The sequence below is a fragment of the Desmodus rotundus genome, chromosome 2 (genome assembly GCF_022682495.2).
Source record: "Desmodus rotundus isolate HL8 chromosome 2, HLdesRot8A.1, whole genome shotgun sequence".
NCBI classification, from domain to species: domain Eukaryota; kingdom Metazoa; phylum Chordata; class Mammalia; order Chiroptera; family Phyllostomidae; genus Desmodus; species Desmodus rotundus.
The window spans coordinates 109,327,871-109,340,335 of record NC_071388.1 but is presented as its reverse complement, the minus strand read 5'-3'; the positions used below and the strand labels follow the sequence as shown (position 1 = coordinate 109,340,335).

Here is a 12,465-nt window from a genome sequence, read left to right as displayed (position 1 = left end):
TTTTATGACTATAGCTTTGTTGGACATTGATTGATAAGCTATGCACATGTGCTGTATCCCTCTGCACTTCCAAACCCTAATAAAAGCCATGTCGGAGAAGGGCTCAGGGCATTCTCCACTAGAGGGAATCACCACCCCTTTTCCCTCATGACTAACAAGATTGTGTCCAGGACGACTCTTTATTCTCATCTGCAGTGGCCTGGAGAACCTTGCTGGCTGAAGTTCCCCTCACCAAATGAAAGAACAGAAAAAAACTCCAGAAAAAGAACTAAGCAATGAGATAAGACAACCCATGAGATGCAGAGTTCAAAACACTGATAATCAAGTAGTTCTTTGGCTCCTTCTTGAATCTCTGTCTCGTTTGGCCTCCTTGTCTCCACCCCAGGCTCCACCATGTCTGTAAGGATGGCCCAGAGGTCCTTCAAGGTGTCCACCTCTGGCGCCATGGCCTTCAGCAGCCACCAGTTCTCGAATGGGCCCAGTATCAGCTCCTCAGCCTTTTCCTGGGTGAGCAGCAGCTCCCAGCTTGGCCTGGGCACCAGCATGAATCTGTCTGGGGGTTTCAGTAGAGCTGGGAGCATGGGGACCATCAAAGCCATCCAAGTGAACCAAAGCCTGCTGAGTCCTGTGAAGCAAGAGGTGGACCCCAACATCCAGGCCGTGCGCAACCAGGAGAAGGAGTATATCAAGAGCCTCAACAACAATTTTGTTTCCTTCATCAATAAGGTATGGAGCCTGGAGCAGCAGAGTAAGATTCTGGAGACTAAGTAGAGTCTCCTGCAGTAGCAGAAGACAACTCGCAGTAATATGGACAATACGTTCAAGGCCTATATCAGGAACCCGTGGCGGCAGCTGGAAACACTGGCCCAGGAGAAACTGAGGCTGGAGGCGGAGGTTAGCAACATGCAGGGGCTGGTGGAGGACTTGAAGAATAAGTACGAGGACAAGATCAACAAGTGTGCAGAGATGGAGAATGAATTTGTCCTCATCAAGAAGGATCTGGATGAAGCTTACATGAACAACATATTGCTGGAGTCCCAATGGAAGGGCGACCAATGAGATCAACTTCTACAGGCAGCTGTATGACAAGGAGATTCTTGAGCTCCAGTCCCAGATCTCCCACATGTCGGTGGTGCTGTCCATGGAGAACAGCCTCTCCCTAGACTTGGACTGCATCATCACTGAGGTCAAGGCCCAGTATGAGGAGATTGCCAACCGTGGCTGTGCTGAGGCTGAGACCATCTACAAGATCAAGTATGACCAAGACAAAGAAAGAATCTTAAAGGCAGCAAGGGAAAAAAAGGAAGTAACATACAAGGGAGCCTCGATAAGGTTAGCAACTGACTTCTCAAGGGAAACGCTCCAAGCCAGAAGAGAATGGCAAAAAATATTCCAAGTAATGAGAACCAGAGGCCTGCAACCAAGACTACTTTACCCAGCAAGGCTCTCAATCAAGATAGAAGGCCATATAAGGAGTTTCCCAGACAAAAGAAGTCTAAAAGAATGTACCTCCACCAAACCAGCTCTGCAAGAGATGCTGAAGGGGCTGCTGTAAGGAAAGGAAGAGAAAGAGAGAAAGAGGGAAGAAAACAGGTACAAAGAATCGGCATTGAATAAATACCTATCAACAATAACCTTAAATGTAAATGGATTAAATGCTCCAATCAAAAGACATAGAATAGCTAAATGGATAAGAAAACATGACCCACACATATGCTGCCTACAAGAGACCCACCTCAGGACAGAAGACCTACACAGACTGAAAGTGAAGGGCTGGAAACAAACTTTCCAAGCAAACGGACAGGGAAAAAAAGCAGGGGTAGCAATACTCATATCAGACAAAATAGACTTCCAAAGAAGGGCCATAAAGACAGACCCAGAAGGTCACTTCATAATACTAAAAGGAAGAATCCACCAAGAAGACATAAACATTGGAAATATATATACACCCAACATAGGAGCACCCAAATACATAAAGAAAATCTTGGAGGACTTCAAGAAAGATATTTCTTGAAGCAACACAATTATAGTAGAAGATTTTAACACCCCACTGTCAAAAATGGACAGATCTTACAGGAACTACTATAAAGGACACATGGACAAAACCAAGGGGGAGGGTGGAGAGGGGGGAGGGAGGTGGGTTCACCTGGGGTGGGGTGGAGGGATGGGGAGAAAAGGCATACAACTGTAATTGAATAACAATAAAAAAAAATTAAAAAAGAAGATAAAAAAAATGGACAGATCTTCCAAACAAAATATCAACAAAGATGTTGTGGCATTGAACAATGCCCTATATGAAATGGACTTAACTGATATATATAGAGACTTTCAGCCCAAAGAAGTAAAATACACATTCTTTTCAAATGCACATGGAAAATTTTCAAAGATAGACCACATGATAGGACAGAAAAAAAGCCTCAACAATTTCAGAAAAATTGAAATCATATCAAGCATTTTCTCTGACCATAAGGGACTGAAACTAGAAACAAATCTCAAGGAAAAAACCCCAAAACACTCAAAAACATGGAGATTGAATAGCATGCTATTAAACAATGAATGGGTGAAAAATGAGAATAGAGAAGAAATCAAAAAGTTTCTGGAAACAAATGAAAATGAACTCACAACAATCCAAAACCTATGGGACACAATAAGGCAGTCCTGAGAGGGAAGTTCATAGCAATACAGGCCTACCTTAAAAAGAATAGAAACAGCTCAAATAAACAACCTAACCACACACCTACAAGAACTCGAGGTACAACAACAAAGACAACCTGGAGAAGTAGAAGAAAGGAAATAACCAAGATCAGAGCAGAATTAAATGACACAGAGACTAAAAGCACAATTGTAAGGATCAACGAATCCAGGAGCTGATTCTTTGAAAAGATAAACAAAATCGACAAGACTTTAAGTAGGCTCATCAAGAAAAAAGAGAGAGGATCCACATAAACACAATTAGAAATGAAAGAGGAGAGACTACAACAGATACCACTGAAATAACAAAGGATTGTAAGATTACTACAAAGAACTGTATGCCAAGAAATTTGAAAACCTAGATAAAATGGACAACTTTCTAGAAAAATATAACTTTCCAAAACTCAATGAAGAGAAGCAGAAAGCCTGAACAGAACAGTAACGCCTGATGAAATTGAAATGGTAATCAAAAAGCTTCCGACACACAAAAGCCCTGGACCAGATGGTTTCATAAGAGAATTCTACAGAGCATTTACGAGGGGGAGCTAACCCCCTTCCTCCACAGATTACTTCAAAAAATTCAACAAGATGAAAGATTCCCAACTCGTTTTATGAAGCCAGCATCATCCTAATACCAAAACCAGATAAAGACACAACGAGGAAAGAAAACTTCAGGCCAATATCGCTGATGAACATTGATGCTAAAATCCTCAACAAAATATTGGCAAACAGCATTCAGCAATACATTAAAAAGATCATACACCATGATCAAGTGGGATTCCTCCCAGGGATGCAAGGATGGTACAATATTCGCAAATCAATAAACATAATACCTCACATAAACAACAGCAAAGACAAAACTCACACGATCATATCAATAGATGTGGAAAAAGCATATGATAAGATAAGGCACCCATTTCTGATAAAAACACTCAGCAAAGTGGGAATAGAGGGAGGATTCCTCAACACAATAAAGGCCATATTGAGAGACCTACAGCCAACATCACACTCAGTGGACAAAAACTTAGAGCTTTCCCACTAAGATCAGGAACAAGACAAGGATGCCCTCTCTCAGCACTCCTATTCAACATAGTATTGGAAGTCCTAGCCACAGCAATCAGACAAGAAAAAGCAATTAAAAGGCATCCAAATTGGAAAGGAGGAAATGAAACTGTCACTGTTTGCAGATGACATGATAGTGTACATGGAAAATCCTATAGACTCCACCAAAAAACTACTCGACCTAATAAATGGATTTGGCAAAACAGCTGGATACAAAAATCAATACTCAGAAATCAAAGGCATTCCTGTACACCAACAACGAAACTGCAGAAACAGAAATCAGGAAAAAAATCCCATTTGATATAGCAACAAGAAAAATAAAGTACCTAGGAATAAACCTAACCAAGGAGGTAAAAGACCTGTACTCAGAAAACTACACAACACTGAAGAAAGAAATTAAGGAAGACACAAACAAATGGAAGCATGTACCATGTTCATGGATTGGAAGAATTAACATCATCAAAATGGCCATACTACCCAAAGCAATTTATAGATTCAGTGCAATCCCTATTAGAGTACCCATGACATTTCACAGATATAGAACGAACATTTCAGAAATTTATATGGAACCACAGACGACCCCGAATAGCTGCAGCAATTTTGAGAAAGAAGAACAAAGCAGGAGGGATCACAATACCTGATATCAAACTGTATTACGAGGCCACTGTAATCAAAACAGCCTCGTACTGGCATAAAAACAGGCACATAGACCAATGGAACAGAACAGAGAGCCCAGAAAGAAACTCAAGTCTTTACGGTCAATTAATATTTGACAAAGGAGGCAGGAGCATAAAATGGAGCAAAAATAGCCTCTTCAACAAATGGTGTTGGGAGATCTGGACAGCTACATGCAAAAAAATGAAACTCGATCACCAACTTACACCATACACAAAAATAAATTCAAGATGGATAAAAGACTTAAATATAAGTCGTAACACCATAGAAGTCCTAGAGGAAAACATTGGCAGGAAGATCTCAGACATTCCACACAGCAACATCCTCACAGACACATCCTGTAAAGCAAGGGACATAAAGGAAAGAATAAACACATGGGGACTCATCAAAATAAAAAGCTTCTGCATGGCTAAAGAAAACAGCATTAAAATACAAAGAGAACCAACAGTATGGGAAAACGTATTTGCCGATGATACCTCAGACAAGGGCCTGATCTCCAAAATCTATAAAGAACTCACACGACTGCACTCCAGGAAGACAAACAACCCACTTAAAAAATGGGCAAAAGACTTGAACAGACACTTCTCCAAGGAAGACATACAGAGGGCCCAGACATATATGAAAAGATGCTCAGCATCACTAGCCATTAGAGAGATGGAAATTAAAACCACAATGAGGTACCATCTCACACCAGTCAGAGTGGCCAACATAATCAAATCCACAAACAAATGTTGGAGAGGATGTGGAGAAAAGGGAACCTTAGTGCACTGTTGGTGGGAATGCAGACTGGTGAGGCCACTGTGGAAAACAGTATGCAATTTCCGCAGAAAACTAAAAATGGAACTACCCCTTGGCCCAGCAATTTCACTGCTGGGATTATACCCTAGGAACCCTGAAACACCAATCCAAAAGAATCTGTGCACCCCAATGTTCATAGCAGCACGATTTACAATAGCCAAGTACTGGAAGCAACCTAAGTGCCCATCAGCAAATGAGTGGATCAAAAAACTATGGTACATTTACACAATGGAATTCTACGCAGCAGATAGAAAAAAGGAGCTTATACCCTTTGCAATGGCATGGATGGAACTGGAGTTCTTATTGCAAGTGAAATAAACCAGGTGGTGAGGGACAAATACCATATGATCTCACCTTTAAGTGGAACATAATCAACAAAAGAAAAAAGCAAACAAAATATAACTAGAGACATTGAAATTAAGAACATTGTAACAATAGCCAGAGGGGAGTGGGGAGGGGATAGTGGGGAGAGGGGTCAATAGGAACTACTATAAAGGTCACATGGACAAAATCAAAGTGGAGGGTGGAGTTGGAGGGATGGGGAGAAAATGCTTACAACTCTAATTGAATAACAATAAAAAATTTTTTAAAAAGAAAGAAAGAAAATATGCAGGGAACCAACAGTGAAGGAACAGAAGCTGGGACTCAAATCAACAATATGGAACAAAAGGAAGAAATAAACATCCAATAAGAACAGAATGAAGAAACAAGAATTCAAAAAAAATTTGAAGAGAGGGTGAGGAACCTGTGCGACAATTTTAAATGCTCAAAATCTGAATCATAGGGCTGCCAGAAGGAGAAAAAGAGCAAGAAATTGAAAACTTATTTGAACAAAAAATGAAGGAAAACTTCCCCAATCTGGACAATGAAATAGACTTCCAGAAAATCCAGGAGGCTCAGAGTCCCAAAGAAATTAGATCCAAGAAAAAACACACCAAAGCACATCATAATTAAGTTACCCAAGATTAAAGGTAAGGGGAGAACCTTAAAAGCAATAAAAGAAAATGGGACAGATAACCTATAAAGAAGCACCCATAAGACTTATCAGTTGATTTCTCAAAAGAATCCTTACAGGTAAGAAGGTGCTGGAAAGAAGTATTCAAAGTTCTTATGGATTGGTGTTTCACAGTTCTTAGGATATAATCCCAGCAGTGGAATTGCCGGGACAAAAGGCAGTTCCATTTTTAGTTTTCTGAGGAAATTCCATACTCTTCTTGGCTGCACCAGTCTGCCAAGAGTGTACTAGAGTTCCCACCAACAGTGTACTAAGGTTCCCTTTTCTCCACATCCTCTCCAACAGGGGATGGCTGGGGTGGTGGGGGAGTGATACGGTGTAAATGCAGACAACTATACATGAACAACAATAAAATAAAATTTAAAAAAAGAAGTATTCAAAGTCATGAAAGGCAAGGATCTACATCCAAGATTACTGTATCCAGCAAAGCTATCATTTAGAATGGAGGGGTAGATAAAGTGCTTCCTAGATAAGGTCAAGTTAAAGGAGTTCATCATCACCAAACCCTTATTATATGAAAAGTTAAAGGGACTTATCTAAGAAATAGAAGATCAAAAACTATAAACAGTAAAATGACAACTCACAAATATCAACAATTGAACCTAAAAAGCAAAAACAAACACTAAGTAAACAATTAAAACAGGACAAGAATCACAGAAATGGAGATTACATGGAGGGCTATCAGTAGGGAGGGATAGGAGGAGACTGGAGGAAAAAGGTAAAGGGAATAAGAAGCATAATTTCTAGGCATAAAATAGACAGGGAGAGATTAAGAATAGTATAGGAAATGAAGAAGCGAATGAACTTAAATATACAGTCCATGGACATGAACTAAGGGGGGCAGTGAATGCTTGAGATTTGGGGGGGTGTTGGGCAGAGGGGGAGGAAAGGGTGAAAAATAAATTGGGACAACTGTAATAGCATAATCAACAAAATATTCTTTAAAAGAATTCTTGACTTAGGGCTAGGGTAAAATGGCAGCAAGATAGGTGAGAGCAGAGTCCACTTCTCATTACACATGGGTGGAACACGTTGCAGATCTTCTGAGGAACAGAGTGAACAGCCGACAGTATCCCAGCATATATGAAGGTTGGAGGCCAAAACTGTACAGGACATTGAAAACTCAGATGGTAAGGAGGTTACTGTGGCCCAATAAGGCCCCTGGGAGCAGCACGGGGACTAGGGCAGCTGCAGCCCCAGGCCCAGTGCCTACTTGGCCTGTAAGAAAGCCAGGTCAATGGCTCCCTCTCCTGCCAAACAAGGAAGTTCAAGCAGCACCAGGATGGACCTGGATGCTTTAAGTCACTGGGGGAAATAAGGATGAAGTGGCAAACACACAGGGGTGTTGTGCACCCACTGAGATTGTGGACACCAGCTGGGAAGAGTTGGGGCCTGTCAGACCCTGACCTGGATAGTCTCTGGTCTGGTTAGAGAATTGGGCTGTGTGAGAGGCCAAGCGCTTGTTTGGAGTGGCAGGCTTGAACAAGAGGAATTTAAAAAAATAAAAATAAAAATAAAAGGCATTCAGTGGCTGTTTAAGGAATTCTCCTGTAGCAGATACCACTGCCTCCCCAGGCTGCGCCTCTGCAGCCTCCACAGCCTCAGCCATGGGCCTGCCTCTGGTGCCAGGACCACAGCTGTGCCCCTACCCTACCCCAGCAGCAGAGGGCTCCCAACCCAGCTCCCGACCCCAGTGGTGCAAGACCAACCCAGCCTCACCTTCCCACCCACAGCTGAGCACCCCCTCCCACCATCGCAGCAGAAGAAGCTGAGCAATGGCACCTGCAGCCCTGGGGGTGCGGAGCGTGCAAACCCTGCTGCTCAGAGGTGGCACTAGTCTGACCCCATTTGCCAGGCCTGCAGCAGCATAGGAGGTGCATGCCCATGTCTGCCACTGCAGCCATGGTGGTGCCCCCACCCTGCAGGGTCCCACTGGTTCACTAAGCAGAAGGTGGAGACCCCCCCAACCCCCCACCACAGAGGACAGCAGCAGGACTCAGGAAGTCGGCAATCTCCAGAAAGCCTTAGCTCAGGGGGATCCAAACTACCCTGAAGAGACTCTGAGAGTCCCTAGCATCTAGGAAAGCAAAGTACAAAAAGGTGGTGTGTGAGTTGCCCCTAATTGGTGCACCTCAAGGACAACAGAGCCAGTGGACTGAAGGCATAGGCCTGGCACAGAAGGGCACTGGGGGTCTGCCAGAGAACTGAGGAACTGGGCTGAAGGCTGGGCAACTGTGAAGAGTGCGGCTCAGACCTGGCCCCCACCCACATAAAACCACAGGAAGGGAAAAAGGGAAACCCACGCGCCCATAGCCTGCTTCAACCAGGAAGAACAGCAAAACTGGCTTGGCTTGTTTAAGGCCAGCAGGAGGCTTTTTTTTCTTCTTCCTTTCTTTCTTTCTTTTTCTCTCTCTCAGCTCTCTCTCTCTCTTTTTTTTTTAGCCCCCACAAGTGAGACAATAAAACCTGGAGCTCTGAAAGGACCAGAGCCAGACCCAAAGAGGGGTCATCCCAACAACTGAGACAGTGAGACAAATTTCACTTTGCTATTCCAGAGAACTTGGAAGTTATTGTTTATTTGTATTATTATTATTATTTCATTATTTTTACTTTTTAAATTTTATTAGCTTTTAAAAAATTTCCATTCTTTCTGTTTAGATTAACTCGTTTTATATGTTTAATTGCATCGTTTGACTGGTTTTCCTTGTTCTCTCTTTCATAGTGTATTTTCAATTTTCCTTCTTTCACTTCACTTGTGTTCCAAAAGCACAATACTCTAGGTCGTGTACTTCCTATTCTTCTTATTCAGATCACATAGATTCTGTCATATGATTGTTGCTCCGTTACTATTATAAATAATCGTTGTTCCATATAATTGTAAATACTACACTGTACCCTTCCTGGATCTTAGCTCAATTCAATGTTTCCAAAACTTTATTACTGTTATGGTTAACTCTTCTCTTGCACACCACACCTATTTTCTTTCTTTTTTTTTAATATATTTATTGATTATGCTATTACAGTTGTCCCATTTCCCCCCCCACTCCACTCCATCCTGCCTACCCCCTCCCTCCCACATTCCCCCCTATAGTTCATGTCCATGGGTCATACTTATAAGTTCTTTGGCTTCTACATTTCCTACACTATTTTTACCCTCCCCCTGTCTATTTTCCACCTATCATCTATGCTACTTATTCTCTGTACCTTTCCCCCCCTCTCCCCCTCCCACTCCCCTATTGACAACCCTCCATGTGATCTCCATCTCTATGGTTCGGTTCCTGTTCTAGTTGTTTGCCTAGTTTGCTCTTGTTTTTGTTTTAGGTGTGGTGGTTAATAACTGTGAGTTTGCTGTCATTTTTACTGTTCCTATTTTTGATCTTCTTTTTCTTAGATAAATCCCTTTGACATTTCATATAATAAGGGTTTAGTGATGATGAACTTCTTTAACTTGACCTTATCTGAGAAGCACTTTATCTTCCCTTCCATTCTAAATGATAGCTTTGCTGGATACAGTAATCTTGGATGTAGGTCCTTGCGTTTAATCTTGGGTAATGTAATGATGATGTGCCTTGGTGTGTTCCTCCTTGGGTCCAGCTTCTTTGGGGCTCTCTGAGCTTCCTGGACTTCCTGGAAGTCTATTTCCTTTGCCAGACTGGGGAAGTTCTCCTTCAATATTTGTTCAAATAAGTTTTCAATTTTTTGTTCTTCCTCTTCTCCTTCTGGCACCCCTATAATTTGGATGTTGGAACGTTTCAGGATGTCCTGGAGGTTCCTAAGCCTCTCCTCATTTTTCCCAATTCTTGTTTCTTCATTCTTTTCTGGTTGGATGTTCCTTTCTTCCTTCTGGTCCACACCATTGATTTGAGTCCCAGTTCCCTTCGCATCACTATTGGTTCCCTGTACATTTTCCTTTGTTTCTCTTAGCATAGGCTTCATTTTTTCATCTGGTTTTCGAATACATTCAACCAATTCTGTGAGCATCTTGATAACCAGTGTTTTGAACTGTGCATCCGATAGGTTGGCTATCTCTTCCTTGCTTAGTTGTATTTTTTCTGGAGCTTTGAAGTGTTCTGTCATTTGGGCCATTTTGTTTTTTTTTTTTGTCTTGGTGCGTCTGTTACTTTAAGGGGCGGAGCCTTAGGTGTTCACCGGGGCGGGGTTACGCTGGTCGCTGTGTTGTGACACTGTACGTGGGGGAGGGGCCAAGAGGGAGCAATGGCGCTTGCTCCACTCCCCACTGGATTTCAATATTTCACTCCACTACCCACAATCAAGCTGGGCCCCTCTGGTGCTGGTTCCCGAGTGGGTCGGCTTGTGCACGCCCTAGGCCCCTGCGGGTCTCTCCAACGACCTCTCCTGTGAGGCTGGGAGTCTCTCCTGCTGCTGCCCCAACCCCCACGGGCATTTTCAGTCAGAGGTTTGAGGTTTTATTTCCCAGAGCTGGAGCCCTGGGTTGTGCAGTCTGCCTAGCTCCCCGCCGTTTGTCCAGTTTATCTGTGCATGAATGTGTGGTCGCAGGGTGCTACCCACTGCTCAGCCTGCCTTGTTCTCCGCCACTCTGAGTCCGGCCCTCTCGGTTTATCTGTGTGCCAATGTGGGGCTGCAGGGGCCACTAGTGGTCAGACTGCCTGCGCCAGTCTCAGGCCCGCCACAGCCACGCGAGTCCTCTCCACCCCAGCTGCCCGTCTCCACCCCTCCTACCGGTCTGGATGAATGTTTATTTTGTATTTCCTTGGTGTCGGACCCCCTTGCCGTTCGATTTTCTGTCAGTTCTGGTTGTGCAAGGAGGCGCAGTGTGTCTACCTACGCTGCCATCTTGGTTCTCTATCCCACACCTATTTTCTATCCTTTACTCTCTCTATATCTCATAATCTGACCTCCCGCAAGCTCATTGTTTTCTGGTTCCAACTCAAAATCCTTCCCACGCAACAAGAGTCTTATCTTTTTTCCAACCCATCTTAAAAGTGACTAGTTGGATGAAATATCAGTTAACACTATAATTACCCAAAAGATCTACTAACCTTTCTCTATGGGTTGATAATTTAGGTCCCATAGAATACACTCCCACTGATTTAATCCATTTTACCTTCCCTCTCCAACAGATCACACAAAAGTGTGGGTGGGAGCTGTGAACAACAGGATACCTGCTGGAAGAGAGAACCCACCAACAAAGGAACCACCATAGCTAATTAAGGAAGAAGGTGAAGGACTGGGTGGTATCCAAACTAACCTCCACCCAGAACCAATCTGGAATTATAATTAAATGGTAGAAAAATTACCGAGAACAAACAACTCAACAAAAGTAGGAGAGAAGCTTCAAAACTTCGGACAGACAGAAGAATCAGCTTCAGCACAACCTGTCCACACCTGAATAAGAGAATACAAGATGTGGTGGACAGAGTAACCCTCAATTAACTAGCTGAAGGGAAGGACCCACCAAAGAAAGAACCAAAAACAATCAAAATCCAAAGATATACAGAGAGACAACATAAATGACAGCCCAAGAGCAGCAACCTCAGGAGATCAAGGAGACTAACCTACTGAATCTCACAGGTCTCCTACCATAGAAGTTCACACCATAAACCCAGGGAGTCAGAACAGATCAGTTCAAGAAGCAGAGGGTAACAAGAAGAGTCTCACAAGCAATGGGAAGACAAAGAAACAATCACCAAATGAATGGAAAGGAGGAAGCCTCAGAAAGAATGCTCACTGAAAAAGAGGCAACTCAACTATCAGATACTGAGTTCAAAGTAATGGTTATCAGGAAGCTCACTGAGCTCACAGAGAATTACCAAAAACTATAGGAAAACTATAATGAACTCACTTCAGACTGCATCAACATGAACAAGGAAATAGAAACTATCAACAAGGGCCAAGAGGAAATGAAGAATACAGTTTCTGAATTGAAGAACACAATAGAGACAATCAAAAGCAGGCTATATGAAGCAAAGGATCAAATCAGCAAGCTTGAGAACAAGGTAAAAATATAAATAAATAAACACCCAGAAAGAGCAAGAAAATGAAAACAGACTTAGAAAGAAAGAAGAAATGTTAAGGGAACTGCAGAACAACATAAAACATAATGATATCCATATGATAGTGATACCAGAAGGAGAAGAAGAGCAAGGGATGGAAAACCTGTCTGAAAAAGTAATGATGGAAAACTTCCCTGATTTGATAACAGAAAAAATCACACAAATCCAGGAAACAGAGAGTCCCAATCA

The 12,465-nt window shown here is 42.6% G+C and overlaps 1 pseudogene; it reads left to right on the top strand.

The window, feature by feature from the left end:
- The first annotated feature begins 393 nt into the window (after positions 1 to 393).
- The window catches only part of LOC112313037 (keratin, type II cytoskeletal 8-like), a 33,318-nt pseudogene continuing 21,246 nt past the window's right edge, over positions 394 to 12,465 (top strand).